This window comes from Schistocerca piceifrons, chromosome 6, assembly GCF_021461385.2.
Source record: "Schistocerca piceifrons isolate TAMUIC-IGC-003096 chromosome 6, iqSchPice1.1, whole genome shotgun sequence".
NCBI classification, from domain to species: domain Eukaryota; kingdom Metazoa; phylum Arthropoda; class Insecta; order Orthoptera; family Acrididae; genus Schistocerca; species Schistocerca piceifrons.
The window spans coordinates 417,045,239-417,065,613 of NC_060143.1; positions in this window are offsets into that span (position 1 = coordinate 417,045,239).

A 20,375-nucleotide genomic window follows, 5' to 3' on the forward strand; every position below is an offset into this window, starting at 1 on the left:
GCATAAACAGTATGTGTTTATGCTTGCCCAGCACAGTTTATTTTTTGATCTGATCCATATTGAAAACGAGATCGTGGCTGTCCAGCTCAACCATCTTTAACGTTGCAGAAGTACTAAAAATGACGCCTTTAATTATCAGAATTAATCTCCAAGTATTTTACAACAGCGATACGGATACAATCAATAGAATAATGTTAACAGTCATCGTTCCGTATTTCGATGATTTATTGCAGAAAAAGATGATATTTTAAAGCCGTTTAAAGTCGAAGCCGCATTTAAAACCAACATCCTCTTACGATGCAAATTCAGGAATCCTAGAAAACAGTAGGTTGATAAATATGATAGGGCTAGTATCAAAATATACTATGTGATCGTTGTAATGCTAACTACACCAATGAGACTGATAGGTCCTTGTTGCATAGGAAAAACAAAGACGCTCTTCAGCTCAGTTATGTCTAAAAGTCAGCTGCTGCTATGTACGTCCTGCTATGGCCATCCTGTGTTGAAAAATGGCGAGGATCTCACATGTTTGCAAATATGAGATAAGGTTAATTAAGATTCCTAATACACTGGGACAGTTAGGTCTTACGACACACAATGAAAAAAATGGAAGTACATTAAATGAAAAGATTACAGGAGATTCAAATAATTTTAATCAGTTTTTAGGTCTGTTATATAAAATTCTGTGGTGAATTACTTTGATTACAGTCAAACTGGTAACATTCGCTTCTGGGTATCTCTATCGAGGTCTAGGCTATCGTTCATTGCTAGGAGTCTTTGTGCTTTCTGCATTACAGACACAATGTGGTCAGTCGTGTTACATACGTGTTCGTGTCCAGGTGTGTCTCTTCTGGAAGAAAACAGACCGTGAACGCGAACTGCTGTTTTCGTGACACTGCCTATATTCACGAAGTGCATACGGCGATTTATTTTAGTTTGTTTTACCACCATTACGAATGATGTTGAAGCACATTTTGGAAACGCACGATTACAAAAGAAAAGATCACGAATTTTTAATATTTTTATTTATATTTTTGCTGTGTCGCTTTTTTAAAGTTCTTCTATAATGTAAATAAAACGTCGTTTTACGGGGGCCTCATGCAAATCTTTTCATTTGGTGGCACTACTGTGATTTGATGTCGATGAGAATGAATTGGCAATGAAGACAGCTCAACAACCAGTCCCCGAAAGGAGACAACCTCCAACACGGGTGGGAATCGAACCCGGGCTCATGATATAGAGTTCTGCAGCGCTGACCAGTCAGCTTAGGAGGCAGACTCCTCTAAAACCGCATTACAACATTGTGATGATAAGCGCTTCCTCTTTCGAAACACGCCAGTTTACTGTGTCTCTACATGGAAGCTGGTCGAGCCTACATGTTTAACATTATGAATTATTCAAAATAACAGTCACAATCGCACGAGCCGTGCACAAGCAGAGCGACGACTTCCGCGAGCGACCAAATGGTGTAAATTGCCCTGAAGATGACCCCATCGCGGGTTGAAACCGGTTGGCGACAAAATAAATATTGCGATTGGGACTGTCATTTGAATAATTGATTGTAAATAAATTAATCGCTGTTTATCTCCATACAATTATGTTGTCTAAAAATTTATTTTTAACATTCACTTTATTTCTCTTTTCTTTTTCAATTTTGTGTACATGATGAATTTAATTCCTTATTTATTTCACCAAGACTACGTCTGATAATTCAAAATAGTGCCGTAACATGGAGCAGGTTAAAATGACGTTGCAAGAAGATTGGGGACCTACACTCGTAAGACTAAGGAAGTAAGAATGTAGTAACGCTCGTGCAACGTGGAGTCGTTTGTTCAGTGTGGTTACCTTCGCTGGATGTGGGAATTCAGCTGTTTACTCGTTTGTCATCCCAGCATCTTTACGGTCTCTTTATATGTATGATGCTTGGGACGTAGAGTATCGTGCAGAACGGGCAAACTTTTCCCACTGTATGACGAAGACAGCTTCGTAGTTCGTTCTTTCCGTTCCGCAATCAGCTACCATTTCTAATTTAGCAGACGGTCTCAGTTAACCGATAAGGTTTATGAGACCATAAAGGCGAAGTTTATGGGACAAGCTTAATTAGCAAGCTGCACTTACGTTGTGAGATGAAAAAGGCAGAGCGTTATCTTGGAATAACAGCTACTTCAGGAGAAAGAAAGCTTTCAAGGACGCAAAAAACTTTTTTGTTAAAAATAAGAAAAATAGCGATCCTTAATTAGAGTATGATGTTGTTAGCGCTGTAGCCACAGAATATTGTCCATATTTTTGGCAAGATAATAAATTTAATTCCATCTGTAGGGCAGAGTACCATACAGCGCCTGCAAGTAATTTACGGAGCCTATCCTAGTCGTACTTTTTACGTGGTTCCAATCATCATTGTAGGAGTACTGTAGGCTCAGACAAAATTGGTTTTAACTTACTTTTGGACTGCTCCTCTTAAATCGAATTATATTGCTAGGAAGAATCAGTAGCCAGGTAGGAACGAGCAAATGAAATCAAATGTTTGTTAAGGAAACTTGAATTTGTTTTGAACTGAAAAATAATTTGTAAAATCTGATGGACTTCCACTTATCGATATGATGGATCAACAAATGACGTAGCACTATGGATACTATTTTGCAATTCAAGTTACGAGTAAAATTTTTAGTTATTTAGAAGTTACATATTCTACTTTTCAAATGAAATCATTCATAAAGAGTGCAATGCAGTCGTGATTAAAACTAAGTCAGCTCTGCAAATGTTTCATGATTAAGCTTCAGGCTTCGACTGATAATCATTGTCGTAACAGCTGTCACTCTGAAAAGTCTTACAAAACATTTATGAAAATGTAATGGCCAAGAAGCAGGATTCGAAATGAATGTTGAGAGAATGACGTTACAACTGATCTGAATAAAGTGCTGTTATTCTGAAAACTATTTCAGCATTTCAGTCAAAATTACTGACTGTGTAATCACCATAGTTCTAATTTTCTTCCAATTACGTAAACGTTTTTGTGTTCTTGAGGAGTTTTAGTGTTATAGATGTATTTTGGTGGCTGAAGATAGGTACTTCACGTCCCAAAAGACAGATAACGCCGATCATGAACTCAGAAAATTTCACGATTGGCATTAGCTGTGTTCTTTGGACGTACTTGTAAATGAAAAGCGTATTTTGTAAACAAAGTATAAAATGAATTAAAACGCTAGCTGATTCAGTTCCTACTTCTATATAATTTTTTTGAGGTAGTTGAAAAAGAAGCTTTTGTCACCATTCTTCTGCAAAACAGTTTAGATTTATATTTCATGATTATCGAAGACTCCGTATGACCTCGTGATGTAACAGCAAATTAAAAATTTTATCTCAAGTCAAAAAGTGGGTACAGACGAGTCGATTATTCAGCTATTTTGCATTATTTGGCATCCTCTAAATGAAGATGGAAAAGTATAGTAAATCTTATTAGTTTTAAGCGTATTTAATGATTATTTATTATAAACTGATTGTAAATATCTCATGGGTAATACCACGCAAGAATAAAGAATTTGTGTAGATGGAGAAAGCGTGGTGATCCCCCGGGAATTTAGCTCCATATTGTCAGCATAAAATGCGTGGGGAGCACGAAAACAGAGAAGAAAGAGCAGTGGTAAGCAGGCTTCTTATGGGTGTAGACGTGTTCATCTGACCATCCGTTTATTCTTAGGTGTAGAATAAATGTTTGCTAAATTGGTGTCTACCACGTTAATATTTAATGTGGCTATTTCATCTTGAAGGAAAAGTTGTCTCTAAAAAGCACGAGGCAAGGGATACAAGATTTCCCATAATTTTTCTAGCTGGAAATTTTTAACGCTGCAGACGTAATAGATGGCTCATAGCATTCTTTTCCATCAATACTGAGACGCGAAGAACCAATCATCAGCCACTAAATTACATCTACAACAGTGCAACTCCTCCATTACACAGGGCATGAACATTTACATTATTGTGAACAGAATACGAATAGAATTGTTGTCTTGAATGAACTGTGACAGGAGCCCGAACAGCAGGGGTTGACGTAATGGGGCATTTAATAAAACTGTGTAATACTGCATTGATAATGGCTAGTTACAAGCCGAAATCGATATTCGGTTTAATAAAGCCTGCAAGAAAACGACTGATTGCTGCTCTCTATCATTTTGAAATGTTGGTAGAGACTTGAAGTCAGTAATTTTGTTTCAGATAACGCAATTATTCTCAGAACAGATGCACTTTATTCAAACTAGTCGTTACACCACCCTCTCAATACCCATTTCGCATCCTGTTTCCTGGTCATCATATTTTTATAAATGCTTCGTACGAGTTTTCAGAGTGGTAATTGTTACGACAATAGTTATCAGTCGTAGCTTTAATGCTTGGTCAGAAAACACTTGTTCCTTCAGAGCAGACTTTTTTAAATTACGATTGCATTGGACTTTGTTTACACGGGTCTACTTAAGTTAAAACATCGATGCACAGAGCCCCCATTTTTGTCTTTTTTCCATATTTACAAACTTCCATATCGGTCAGGGCTCGTCATATTTGGAACAGCCTTTGCATTTGAAGACTCACTGAATTGTAAATCTTTGTAGCTGCATATATTTCTACATTCCAATCCAGTTAGACTGTCTCTGGCGATTGTGTCTGATGTTGGAGCGAACGTAACCACATGGAGAGAGAAGAGGAGAGGAGAAGATGGATAGATAATGAAGAGAAAGGATGAGATGGACACGGACAAATGAAGGAAAATGGAGAGATAGTGAGGGGAAATGGACAGAGGGGAGAGGAGAGGAGGGAAAGGGAGTGATGGACAGAGAGAGATGAAAGCAGGAGATGAACAGACACAGGAGAGGAGCAAATGAACAGAAAAAACAGAGGAGCAGGTAAACAGGAAGAGGTGAGGAGGAGACAGATAGTGAGACTGGGATTAATAGGAGGAGAAGATGGGCAGAGAAAGGGTAGGAGTAGAAGGAAGTAGAGGGGCGAAGGAGGAGATGGACAGAAGAGGCAGATGGACATTGGGGTGAGAAGCGATTGACAATGAGGCGGAAGGACGAGACAGACAGACAGGGGGAGGGGGGGGGAGGAGAGCAGGAGAGGCGGAGGTGGAGGAGGTGGCCAGAGAAAGTGGGTGGAAGACATTATCAGATGTGGCGGGAATGAGGGGGGTGTACTAATAGAAGACTGAATTAAATACATACTTTGGAAACTCCAGGTACCCAGCTAATATTGTATAAAGACATCATCTGTGGCACGAAGCAACAATTATCAACTCACCGTCTATTTTTGTGAAAAAAGGATGTTTGGACTCGTTTTGGTACATTGGGACCTTCCGTCGTCAGGGCTCGCAACGCAGCTTTGCGTCTGTTATAACTGGACTTCCGCGGAGTCCACACAGCAGCAATACCGCTTGCAGCAGCAGAACTTCGGCGTTCTTTCGGGAGCGCGCCCGGCCGGGTCAGTGGCAGTCTGCTGCGGCCGCACCAGCATCGACCGCGCCATCAACTTTCAGACTTCGCTGCTGCCCACTTCCCGAGTTCCCGGTTCGCGTTCGCCTGCTGCAAAAATAGGGAAGACTCCCTCAATAAACGACAAAAGTACTCCACTATTATATGTTGGCCAGTCGCGCAACTATCATCTGCCGCAAATCAGTCCAGCTGCAATATAAAACAATAGGAATCCGTATGGTCTTGTCCAGCGCAGTTGGAATGCCTTTGTCCCACTTTTATAAGAGTCGTCGAAGGAAATCGTCAACTACTAGCACTCACATTCCCACCTTCTTCTGCTCTGATTAAGTGAGCAGTATAATCACAGCTACATAATCACGTGTTTCGTCACGGACGGTAGTCGATAAGGAACTAATGAAATTTGATGTGATGAAATTGTGAATCATTCGATCTCAGTGATGTATTAAACTTTTCTCCATAATGTCTAGATCTTTACACTTTCCTCATACAGTGTGACCCATTTCAGCAGTATTTCGTGGTCTCAGTCGAGCCCAATGATAAAAAAGACAAATAATCATTAAAATTAATGTTTTAAAATATGACATGAATAAAATATACACAACACGTCATACATTCGTTTCCCCAGAAATTCGCTTGTTCAGTATACAGGGTGAGCCATTAACTATTGCCACCTAGAATAACTCTGAAAGTATGATAGTAGCTAAAAAGTTTGTGGGACGAATGCTGCATCGGACAACGGAGGCCATAATATGACGTTGGTTTTTTGTTGCTTGGTGGGGTCACGTCAGAAATAAGAAGGCCAACTTTGTTTTCTTAAATGGGATGTTATAGTTTGGTCCGTATTTTCTGATAGCGGCTATCGAGAAGAATCGAATGATGTGTAACAATAAGGTCTTTGAAGGCCAACGAAGGTCAAATAGTTAGGATGAATGTCCGTTTACAGAAGGTGTTCGAAGGGATGACCATTGGTAACAAAGTAGTATTGCAATCTTCTTATCATGGATTGAGTAGTATTCCTTATCACTTCGGCACTTATCGAAGCACATGTTCCGACAAATCTCTCTCGCATATCTTCAGGTGTCTTTTACGAATCCTCACAAGAAAAATTCAAGAGGCGTCAAGTCTGGCGAACGAGACGTCCACGACACATCTCCTCCGCATCTCCTAGATGCCGCATGGCCTAGCTGACCAACACTTTCGATCTAATGAAGATGTCACAGATTGGATCGATTCGTGTATCGCTTGAAAAGAAGACCAAATTTTTCAACGCGGGTTTCGTGCACTGCCCGAAAGATGGGAGGAAGTAGTGGCCAGCGATGGAAAATACTTTAAATGATACATGTCTAACCAATTTCCTCAAATGTCGGAGAAAAATGGCGGAAGCAAAGTTGTACACCTGTAAAAATATGAAACAAAAGTGCTTCCTTTTGTGAACTATGCGGCAGAAACTAGGGCAGATACTGAAAAGAAAACAAAGTTCCGAGCAGTGGAAATGAAGGCGCTAGGACAGATCTGAGTAACCATGTGTGGCACGAGAACAAATTAGGCGATAAGGGAACAGTGTGGAATACCAGATATAAATAAATGAATGAAGACAAGAAAAACAAATTGTAACGATGATGTGGAATCGACAGACCCTTCAAGACCACCTACAATTTGTAAACGTGGATGACTACCAGGGAAACAACTACCTGGACAATCACCACGATCACCCAAGAGACGGGACAGCAGGTCGCCAAGTACATCTGCGGAATGAGGCAGATAAGCAGGGACGGCTCTAGCCACCATGGACCATTCGACATCGTCGTATGCTCTTCGCAAGTCGACAAATCCATCAACCCTGTCACTATCAACACTCATACTCCAATATCCCCATGTGCAATATTTCCATGTAGTATAACACAACCGTTACCCGACCGTTATAGATGTTAGCGTCCACTTCAGTAGCTGGCTGGTTATCGCTGCTGACAACCATGCTCAAGAGCCACGTTCGAATCCCAGTATTGTCACTGATATTTCCTTGATGGTGGTTGGTGGTGGTTGGGGGGAGGTCTGCAGTGGGGTGCATTCGTCCTCTTGGTGCTAACTGAGGAAGTACTTGACCGCGTATAAGGACTCCAAGTCACAGAAACCGACAACAGCCAAGAGAGCGCTGTGCGGACCACACGTCCCTCCAATTATTTATTTATTTATTTGATTTTTTGAGGCATTCACCTTCTGACAGGTCTGATGCGACGAATTCCTCTCTTGCGCCCACATCTTCATCTCAGAGCAGCCTATGTCCTCAGTTATTTGCTGGATGTTTTTGTCCTCTACAGCACCTTCTAGTACCATGGAAGTTATTCCTTGATGTTTTGACAGTGTCCTACCATCCTGTCCGTCCTTCTTGTCAATGTTTTACGTACATTCTTTTCCACACCGAATCGGTGAAGAACCTCATCATTCCTCAAGGTGTTACCAGTCTACCTAATTTTCAATATTCTTCTGTACATCACATCTCAACTGCTTCGATTATCTTTGTTTCGGTTTTCCAGATGTCCATTTTCCGCTAACATACAGTGGAGTGCTCCAAACGTACATTCTCAGAAATTTCTTTCTCAAATTGAAGCCTATGTTTGTTATTAGTGGACTTCTCTTGTCCAGAAATGCCCTTTTTCCCAGTGCTAGACAGCTTTTTATCTCCTCCTTGCTCCTTCCGTCATGGGTTATTTTGCAGTCTAAGTAGCAGAATTCCTTCACTTCATCTACATCGTGATCACCCATCCCGATGTTAAGTTCCTCGCTGTTCTTATTTCTGCTACTTCTCATTACTTTCTTCTTTCTTCGATTTACTATGAGTCCATATTCTGTACTCATTAGAGTGTTCATTCCATGCAACAGACCCTGTAATTCTTCTTAATTTTCACTGATGATAGCAACGTAATCACCAAATATTAACATGGATGTCCTTCCATCGCGAATTTTAGTCACCCTCTTCAGCCCTTTAATTCTCTCATTGCCTCGTCGATGCATGGATTTAACATTAGGGGAAAAAGATTGCATCCCCGCCTTATACCTCTTTCAATACGAGCACTTCGTTCTCCGTCTTCCATTCTTGTTGCCTCTTGGTTCAGTTCATATGGTAAAATACCCCCTTTCTCTATACAACGTCGCTGTTTTTCTCAGAATTTCGAACGTCTTGGGTCATTTGACATCGTCGTACGCTTTTCCCAAGTCGACAAATCCAATAAATGTGTTTCGATTTTTCTTCGGTCTTACTTCCATTATCAACTGCAACCCAAGAAGTGCCTCTCTGGTGACCTTACGTTTCCTAAAACCTAAATGAGCGTCTTCGAACAGATCTCAATTTTCTTTTCAATTCTTATCTAGGTTATTTTTTTGGACAACTGGGATACATGAGCTGTTGAGCTGATTGTGTTATAATTCTCGCACGTATCGACTTTTTCTGTTTTCGGTAGTGTGAGGATAATGTTTTTGCGAATGTGTGCTGATATATCGTCAATATCGTACATTCTACAAACTAATGTGCATAGTCCATTTGTTCTCACTTCATCAAATGCTTATATACATTCCGATGGAATATTATCTACCCTTCTGCCTTATATGGTTTTAAATTTTTCAAACTCTTTTAAATTCTGGTTCTAGTACTGAATCCTCTATCTCTTCCCCGTCGACTCCTGTATCTTATTATATCACGTCATCAGGCAAATCTTCCCCGTCGTACAGTCCTTCAGCGAGAGATCTTCGCAAACTATATTTTAATTGTTATCGTTCTACAGGGTGTTACAAAAAGGTACTTCCAAACTTTCAGGAAACATTCCTCACACACAAATAAAGAAAAGATGTTATGTGGACATGTGTCCGGAAACGCTTAATTTCCATGTTAGAGCTCATTTTAGTTTCGTCAGTATGTTCCTCCACCTACGCTCAATGGAGCACGTTATCATGATTTCATACGGGATACTCTACCTGTGCTGCTAGAACATGTGCCTTTACAAGTACGACACACCATGTACTTAATGCACGATGGAGCGCCGGCCGAAGTGGCCGAGCGGTTCTAGGCGCTACAGTCTGGAACCGCGCGGCCGCTACGGTCGCAGGTTCGAATCCTGCCTCGGGCATGGATGTGTTGGACGTCCTTAGGTTAGTTAGGTTTAAGTAGTTCTAGGTTCTAGGGGACTGAAGACCTCAGAAGTTAAGTCCCATAGTGCTCAGAGCCATTTGAACCACGATGGAGCTCCTGTACTTTTCAGTCGAAGTGTTCGTACGCTTCTCAACAACAGATACGGAGACCGATGGATTGGTAGAGGCGGCGGACCAATTCCATGGCCTCCACGCTCTCCTGACCTCAACCCTCTTGACTTAGATTTATGGGGGCATTTGAAAGCTCTTGTCTACGCAACCCCGGTACCAAATGTAGAGACTCTTCGTGCTCGTATTGTGGAAGGCTGTGATACAATTCGCCATTCTCCAGGGCTGCATCAGCGCATCAGGGATTCCATGCGACGGAGGGTGGATGCATGTATCCTCGCTAACGCATGACATTTTGAACATTTCCTGTAACAAAATGATTGAAGTCAAGCTGGTACATTCTGTTGCTGTGTGTTTCCATTCCATGATTAATGTGATTTGAAGAGAAGTAATAAAATGTGCTCTAACATGGAAAGTAAGCATTTCCGGAGACATGTCCACATAAGATATTATCTTTCTTTGTGTGTGAGGAATGTTTCCTGAAAGTTTGGCCGTACCTTTTTGTAACACCCTGAATATGACTGGAATAACTATCGTTCTTAATGACACGTGAAATATATTATCTCGTATTGTGTGGTGACTCTTGCCTCTTCATAACGCATCCAGTGACACCATAGATAGGAGATTGTGTGGCGGTCGGTCGGTATTCAAATGGTTCAAATGGCTCTGAGCACTATGGGACTCAACTGCTGAGGTCGTAAGTCCCCTAGAACTTAGAACTACTTAAACCTAACTAACCTAAGGACATCACACACATCCATGCCCCAGTTAGGATTCGAACCTGCGACCGTAGCGGTCACGCGGTTCCGGACTGAAGCGCCTAGAACCGCACGGCCACTGCGGCCGGCTCGGTCGGTATTGTTGGTCCCGCCATGGCCTGTGGACGGGGATTACGTTTACGTTACAAATGTTACTATCCTCTCCACGATACTTGTACGTGTACCAATCACCTTGGCCTGAGTCGGTATATCCTTCCTTTAGCCAGTGGTCCTCTCTGAACTGCACCATCGCTATTGGGGGCGGCAGGCATTGTTCGCGTCAACCACTGGAGTCAATTATGGTCGCGTCTGGGACTGTAGTACGGAGGCAAGGCGCGTGTCACGTTAAAGTTATGAATCAAAATACAGTTAGTTAATCGGGGAGAGATGAAACGATGGCGGGAGAGATCTTCGCAGAACTTATATGAACGTTGATTATTTCATATGATGAAATAATTGTCGTTCGCTGTGGTACACTGAAAGATGTTCTGTCTTATTATGTGATGAGTCTCGCATCTGCTTGTTGGCTACTTTACAATGCAATCTGTACGACTTAAGTTAATTAAGGCACAACAATTTCAGTTATAACCTTTAGTTTTATGAAAGGTGGAATCATGATTTCAAGAGTCCGTGTTAAAGCTAGAAGTCTTTCACGTTTGATAATAAATTACGAAAGCGTTGTCAAACTTCATTCAGTAATTTATCAGTCATTATTAGTACATACTCATAACAAGCCGAATCGGTTGCCTGTTCTTTAGAGTGTCGAATTCTATTTTTCGCAGCCACGGCTTTCTATTGAACAAATTTACTGTTTAGCATTGCCTGCCTTCGTGTGAGATGCAAAGCATCTGAAATTGTGTAGATTTATTGTGAGTTACAACCCTATTTTCTATTCCAAAGGGAAAACACGTATCAGAAATCTAGCTACTGATCTTCAGCTAGACCGACCAGGGTTAAACTTTACTAAATACTTCCAATCACATTAAAGTTACTTGACACTTGAGGTCTGTCGCTTGCTGTTACAGTGTTGCCATAACGGCTGCACCTCAGTTAAAATGGACACGCGAACTCACTTCACAAGTGCTGAAGTGCTGTTCACGCAACACGAAACAGTGTTGGATGTGGCTGCCGTTGGATATGGCGGAAACACGACACGCTCTGTCGACAGCTAATTCTAAGTGACCAATGACTGAACTGCGTCAGACGACGCCTTTTGTAGTTCTGAATTCACTCTAATGTCCTAGCCCAATCGCAACCTCGTGATGCGCAATCTGAGAAAACAGCGATCAACAATCTGGGACAGAACTGTTAACCACACTCGGTTTGTTAACGGAAGTTGCTTAAAGCAGTGGTCTACGAGCAAACAAAAAGTTTTAGTTTCAACACTAAAAGCGAACTACAACTTCTCACTTTCATCGGTTAGCTGAAAGTAATTTCATGTTGTCTACACGAGCTGTCGCAATATCAGCTGATGAGCAGTCCTGGTTGGCATATTGTTACAGGTTACGAAAAAAGAATGACAGAAAAAGGAGAATGTGACAAAAAATTAAAAATAAAAATTTACGGTTGAATTTAACAATTATCTGAGTCAAACTGATACAAACAAACACATAAAAATATATATATGATCTGGCAAGATTCGAACACACAACCTTCCGCAAGTAATCACTGCAGCTTAACCAATATGGTATAGCACAACTTACCCTTACGTATTTTATTAATTCCCTTACAGGACCAGTTGCATCGATAATTTACTGCCTTCAAAAAAATCGGCCTTGTAAAATATCGTATGAAGCTTATTCATCGTAGGCCGATCTCTTTGGTGACAATCGACATATATTATAAAAGTTAGCTTACAGTGTGGGTGCCACTAAAACTTAGGTACCATCAAGGGAATTATATGGTGTGATAGTCCTTTACCCCGTTTTTATCTGAAGGTTCAAATGGCTCTGAGCACTATGGCACTTAACTTCTGAGGTCATCAGTCCCCTAGAACTTAGAACTATTTAAACCTAGCTAACCTCAGGACATCACACACATCCATGCCCGAGGCAGGATTCGAACCTGCGACCGTAGAGGTTCCAGACTGTAGCTCCTAGAACCGCTCGGCCACTCCGGCGGGCTTACCTGAAGGGCGTGCATTTGAACATATAAGTGCTGGGAAGTTTCACCCTCTAGAAATTTCTAGAACATTCCAGAACATTCGAGAGTATTCTAGAGCATTCCACAATATTCCACAACACTCCAGAATGTTCTGGAATGTTTCACAATACCTGGTATGTTCTGGAATGTTCAGGAATACTATGGAACATACGGGTAGATTCCAGAATGTTAGTAAACATTCAGGAAGATCCCAGACCACTGTGGCACATTCCAGAACGCTCTCGAATGTTGTGGAATGTTCTGGAACATTGTAGACCTTTCGAAGAGTTTTTGGTATGTTCTGTAATTCGCCACTGATGGGGCAACCCAATGGTAAATACCCGTCGATGGTTCAAACGTCAGTTTCTTATCAGTGACAAAGGGAAGAACCGGAAAAGTCGTGCACTGTGTGAACAAAAACAAACAGTGCAGAACGAGTAGTCAAAGTGATACAGCGGCTGAATATAAACCCAAAATAAAATGTGAAAAGTGTGTAAAATGTACATTATATTTGATGACAAAAAGTTGATTTGATTTTTATATTAGATAATGCCCGAAAGTAAAAGAGGAGCAGATCTTTCCAGTTCTAATGCAAAACGGCGAAAACAAAAAGAACAGCGAAAAAACGAAATAGACAAAGAGCGCGAAGCACTTCAAGTTTCCAACGATGACCATCGTGAGAAGCAGAGAAATAGAAGAAAAACTAAATTAACGGATTGAAGAATCAAGAATTGCGATACAATCTTATAAGGAAATGCCAGTCACAAGAAATCACCCTACGAGAAGCGCGGACGAGAACAAGTAAACAGTACAACCTAACAAATGAAGCATTCCACTACGACCCGACTAAAGAATATAACAAACTCAAACAATTCGTAATCAAATAGATAACATCTACCAATTTTGCAAAGTGAAAACATTCAGTAGAGAAACACCAGGATTATGTTGCATGAATGGCAAAATTCTATTACCACCACTGGAAGCATCTATGCAAGAATTTTTACAATGCATGGCCGGGGAAACTCCAGAATCAAAACACTTTCTTCAAAATATACGAGGGTCACTCCAAAAGAAATCCACACAATTTTTGTAAAAATACAGTTTTCATTCTGCATGCGTGAAAGTTTTTCAGTGTGTAGGTACATCCTTCCCGCTTGTTTTCAAACTTAGTTCAACCTGTTCCCGTAAGTGACGCCGCCGCGGCATGTCTTCTAGAAGGCTGCTGCACTTGACGTTCGTCAGAAGCCACGTACTGTCATACAATTCCTGTGCTGTGAAAACGAGACAGAGGTAAACATCCACAGGAGATTGAAAAACATGTATGGAGATGCTGCTGTCGATCGCAGTACAGTTAGTCGGTGGGCAAGCAGGTTACGTGATGAAAGCGGGCACAGCAATACTGAGGATTGTCCTCGCAGCGGCAGGGCTCGTACTGCACACACTCCAGAGAATGTACAGAGAGTTAACGAATTGGTGACTGCGGACAGACGCATCACAGTGAACGAATTGTCACGCTACGTTGGGATAGGGGAAGGAAGTGTTTGCAGAATTCTGAAAGTGTTGGCGTTAAAAAAGGTTTGTGCCAGGTGGGTTCCCAGTATGTTGACAGAAACAGCGAACTTTTGGAACAGTACGAGAATGGTGGAGATGAATTTCTTGGAAGAATTGTGATAGGTGATGAAACATGGCTCCATCATTTTTCACCAGACACGAAGAGGCAATCAGTGGAGTGGCATCATGCAAATTCAACTAAGAAAAAAAATTCAGAACCACACCTTCTGCTGGAAAAGTTATGGCTACGGTGTTTTTCGATTCCGAAGGACTCTTGCTTGTGGACATTATGCCAAGTGGAACCACCATAAATCCTGATGTATATGTGACGACACTGAAGAAATTTCAAGCTCGACTGAGTCGTGTTGGACCACATCGGCAAAAGCAGGATGTTTTGTTGTTGGACGACAATGCAGGCCATATGTCAGTCAAAATACCATGGAAGCGATCACAAAATTCGGATGGACAACACTTAAACACCCGCCTTACAGTCCTGACCTGGCTCCATGTGACTATCATCTCTTTGGGAAAATGAAAGACTCTCTTCGTGGAACAAGGTTTGAAGATGATGACTCCTTTGTGCACGCTGCCAAACAGTGGCTCCAACAGGTTGGTCCAGAATTTTACCGTGCGGGTATACAGGCGTTGGTTTCAAGATGGCGTAAGGCAGTTGAGAGGGATGGAAATTATGTGGAGAAATGAAAATATTGTTCCTAAAGGATGTATCTACACACTGTAAAACTTTCAAACATGTAGACAGAAAGATGGATTTAAAAAAAAATAGTGTGCATCTCTTTTGGAGTGATCCTCGTATGTCTGTCTGTCCAAGGACGAATCTATCGCAACAACAACGAAGACCATAAATCTCTGCGATCTCCATATTGGAAATGAAGAAACAGAAGTTGATCAAAGATTCACAATTATCAGCGGACTGAGACGAGAGGTGGTCAAAGATGTATTGAGGATCTTACACAAATACAGTCAGCTGATTCATATATTCAAACAGCACTAGACCGAATGATTTCTGATGACTATCAAGTTAGAATTCGAGCCGACAAATGACCACCTGGAGTACAAGAACATCGATTTAATGCACGTCAGGTAGACGAATTCGCCATCGTAATTGCGGACAATGAAAGCACAAGCCGTAACGTAGTCGTACAACGAAGAAGAGAAGGCTACAACGCATTGCAGAGACATAGCACTCATAGGATGCCCTCCGATACCCAGTAACACTTCTGCACGAAGTATCAAACCTGAAACACGCATAGAAACAAACAAACAAACAAATTAACTTCGAGGAGTTCTATGGTCACCGTTTAATAATCAGAGACAATGAAACATATAGTCACATTCACAACACACGCCTGCTATTCCAACAAGTCCTGGTACATATGTGTGCAAAAATGTAAGTTTCACAGAATTCAAGACTGTTGACGGTTACCCGTGCCAGACGTACAGAGAAGCATGCCACCGTTGCGACTACTGGAAAACGACAACCACTGGGAATTAACACTACAAGAAACCTCACTCACAGTCTCAGCTGAACAATTGAGGGTCTTATTTGCCGTAATTCTAACAATTTGTAGCCCATCGGATCCAAAGGAGCTACGGGCCTCCTTCAAAGAGAGAATTCAACGACGATACCTTTAATGAAATACTCATTAGCCTAGACGATAAATGTTCAGCAATAGACAACCAGACCTTAATACAACTTGGGAGGCAAGCACCACGTAAGTATGGTATCAGTGTGCTAGACTTCGAAATTACAAAGGAAAAAAGCTACAACATCAACTAACTACTTCAGTACATTGCTCACAACAAACCACTCCTCAATGACAGACAAAAGGAAATTTGCAACGCTTGGAAGAGCAGTTGAACGGAATGGACAGTGTCTTGAAAGGAGGATATAAGATGAACATCAACAAAAGAAAAACGAGGATAATGGAATGTAGTCGAATTAAGTCGGGTGATGCTGAGGGAATTAGATTAGGAAATGAGACACTTAAAGTAGTAAAGGAGTTTTGCTATTTGGGGAGCAAAATAACTGATGATGGTCGAAGTAGAGAGGATATAAAATGTAGACTGGCAATGGAAAGCGTTTCAGAAGTAGAGAAATTTGTTAACATCGAGTATAGATTTCAGTGTCAGGATGTCTTTTCTGAAAGTATTTGTACGGAGTGTAGCCATGTATGGAAGTAAAACATGGACGATAAATAGTTTGGACAAGAAGAGAATACAAGCTTTCGAAATGTGCTGCTACACAAGAATCCTGAAGATTATATGGGTAGATCACATAACTAATGAGGAGGTACTGAATAGAATTAGGGAGAGGAGGAGTTTGTGGCACAACTTTACAAGAAGAAGGTTGGTAGGGCATGTTCTGAGGCATCAAGGGATCACAAATTTAGCATTGGAGGGCAGCGTGGACGATAAAAATCGTAGAGGGAGACCAAGAGATGAATACACCAAGCAGATTCAGAAGGATGTAGGTTGCAGTAAGTACTGGGAGATGAAGAAGCTTGCACAAGATAGAGTACCTTGGAGAGCTGAATCAAACCAGTCTCAGGACTGAAGACCACAACAACAACCATAATATCATGGACGAAATCGACGAGAACACTTGCGCAATTATTTACTTAGACGCACCAGGCGGCACTGGTAAAACGTTTCTAATAAATCTATTGCTTGCTGATATACGTGCTAAGCAACGCATCGCACTTGTACTGGCGTCATCTGGCATTGCAGCCACACTTATGGAAGGAGGACGAAATGCCCATTCCACCCTACAACTACCATTGAATATATAAGAGCATCTGAAAGGGGTGAACTTCTAAAGCAACCATGACACACAAAACATTCACTCGAAGCCACGGGGACAAGGTTATAAGACTTGCGAGGAAACTCAGAAGTGGAGGAGCTTTCTCGTACTCTCGGGAGATTTTCGACAAACACTTCCAGCCAACACCAGCAAACGTGATCAATGCATGCTTAGAAAAATCACATCTCTGCCCACACATTCAAATACTGCGACTAATAGAATATGTGAGAGTTAAACCATCGAAAGACGAAAGAACAGTACATCTGGTCAACAACTCTTACAAATATGTGAAAGCACATATCCTACTGACCAGACGACCGGTCTCAGTAAACTCAACACTCATTTATGAAAGTCAGCCAATGCTGAAAACGAACTCACCGACCACGTTTATCAAAACATTGCTCACAAATATACGAATCCGGACAGGTTATTTGAAAGGGTAAGTTTGGCGACTAATAATTAATGAAGACATTAACTAAAATATTTAAAAGAAAATTCCCGGTGAAGAGAGAATATACATATCCATCGACACGATTGTGAATGTTGAAGAAATTGTGAACTTCCCTACAGAATTTCTAAACTCTTTGCAAGTACCAGGAATGTCATTACATTGCCTTCGACTTAAAATTACATCTCCGATCAATGATAGTCAAACAGCTATCGAAATACATCATCGAAGTCAAACTTATGACTGGAAAGTACGAAGGACACAAACTTTTATCTCCTTAATATCACTGATTTCTACTGAACTGCGATTTCAATTTAAAAGACTGCAGTTTCTAGTCAAGGTGGCCTACAGTTTTACGATCAACAAAGCTCAAGGACAACAACCTCAAAGACTCGTGCTTCTTTCACGGTCGATAAGGGGAGCTTGCTCCCGAGTAGGAAATTAGAAATATTTGTACATATATAACCCGGATAACAAAATGAAAAACGTTGTTTATTAACGATATTATAAATAATTAGATTACGTTTTCTATAAAAAGTGTTACCTCTTATACTTTCACAGGTGTTACAAATAGCTAGAACATGTTTTCAATAAAATTAGTTACCTCTTATACTGTAAAGTTTATCCTTTTATTCTAACTACAACTCAATGTCAAAACAGCTCCATGAGCGAAGCCGAGTACTCCTGATAGCGAATTAATATGTAATGCCCAATCGCCTCTTGTGTGAAATGAACCATTATTATTTGGCTAACACTGTGTGGGAAACGTGCGTAGTTTGGTTATGGGTTGGTTATCATGTCTGATGGACTGCGAAATAAAAGTCTCAAACCCTGGACTCACGGTCCAAACACATCAAAAACAAAATCCAGACAAGCAACAGAAAGTGAGTTGATTTGCTGTGGCAGTTTGGCAACGGCGAACAGTTCGAGCGTAGCTTTGAGCGCTCTGATTGGAAGAGGACTGTACCAACTCGTTAAGCGTTAACTGTCAAGTAATTTTAATCAGACAAAGTAACTTTCTCTCACGGGGTACATGAAGCTAGAGTTCATAGGAGTGGTAGAGTCGTGCTGCTATGTATATTGTGGTGAATTTTAACGATCTAAATAGCCGCGTGGAGAACCTTTATCTAGTTCATGATACTGCAGTGCCTGTGTTTTTCACATCTACTGTGCATTTACTTAACAGGTCGAGCACATTTCTGAAACTGCATTTAGAAGGAACACATTTAAAATCTTAATACTGTGATTCTGTAAGACCGAACTGTAGTAATGCATTGATCATCATTATTCAGCAAAGACAGGATTGACTCAGAAACATTGATGTGGAATTACTCACACACTAACATCTAAACTCACAGAATAATCATAACTGACCGTTTTGCTCTATAGAGCGAATCGCCAAAGCTGACGTGTGACGCACAGTGAAAAGGAGTGGCGTAAGTTAAGTGAGCACACAACGCGTGACGTAAGTCATGGCTGAATAAGAAACAAGTTCAGTTCAATGAAGGCAAAATTACAGCTCCCGAGATTCCCGCATGTCACCTAACGAATTAATGTAATCGTTATAGAGATTCACAATCCAAGGCCGAACTAAGTTCCATCCAAAATGAGTATCTAAATGCACACAGAAGGGTACTTGCTAAATCCAGAACTGTAAGTAACAACCCCGGTATAAAATCCAACCTTCCTCACCTCTGCGTACAGAGATCGAACAAACCTGAAAGGTGCGAACTGACTAGCCACCAAGATGAATATTGCAGAGATAGCAGGCATCTCCACATGGCAAAAGAGGCCACAATGATCCCTCTGCCTCAAAGTTTTCGCCTGAGTTGAGTTTCTAAAGTTTGAAGACTGCATTAACAATGCTCGTCTCCAGACGAACCAAAGACATCACCGCACATTAAAAAACTCTTTAGCAGACAAATATCGCTACTGGCTGTAAAACATATTTTTGATAGAGATTCTAGGGCGAACTTTTGTATCTGATTAAATAGTCCCGAAGAGCCTTGATAATACAATAATTACTAATATTATTTCTGTTAGTCTACAAGATAATTCCAGTTACACTGAATGAACAGCAATAACTATTTCTTTTGGTTGTAGTTACGAAAAGCAAAGTGTAAAAAAAATTAATTCCTGTAACTCACTGATATTAAATCAATATTTGTCATTCGATAATTGTAATCGTTCTATCTGAGAAAGATGCAACACTAACTTGTTTTCTTCTTGTTGTGGCATCGGCACGATACGACTGTTAGACATATCTATTTGCCAATAGTATTTGGACCATTAAATTTCAAACCTGTTTTCATTTTCTAAAAAGGCAGCGTCCTCCTTTCTCCTGTTTTATTTAAATAATGCAATAATTTCTTTTCATTTAAATTAATCTGGAAGCGAAGTGTTTCGAGCCATAAAGATAGATTGCCGTAGGTGTTTTATCATTACTTATTATATTACCTTTACAAATCGAACCTACAACTTAATTCAGAGTCAGGTTAACTTTTACAAAGTAACTTATTTTGTGTGTACTATGTACATGTAAAAAACAACAAATTACATCTCTATAAAAAGTAGGCCTATGCCATATCTCTCTGTCAAGTTCTTTGTTTCAAGCAACAGATGGGAAGCGGATACTGGATGCTGGAATAGTCTCGCTGTCAAAGTGTAAATTAATATAGTTTGTGTGGAAGTGTGTGTCCTTATATAACTACTGACCATCAAAATGGAGGCAGACTGATGGACACTAACCGAAAAAAGCCGCCTATACTGTCGCAGTAAGAAAAAACTAAATTTACATCCATATCGACAAATAAGCTACAGTCATGGCGATACATTAAAGTGTGACACATCTTTCTGCCATAGAGTCAGCACCCAGCATTATGCTACTACCAGTAATGATGAACCTTCCTGAAACCATGTGAAGATGA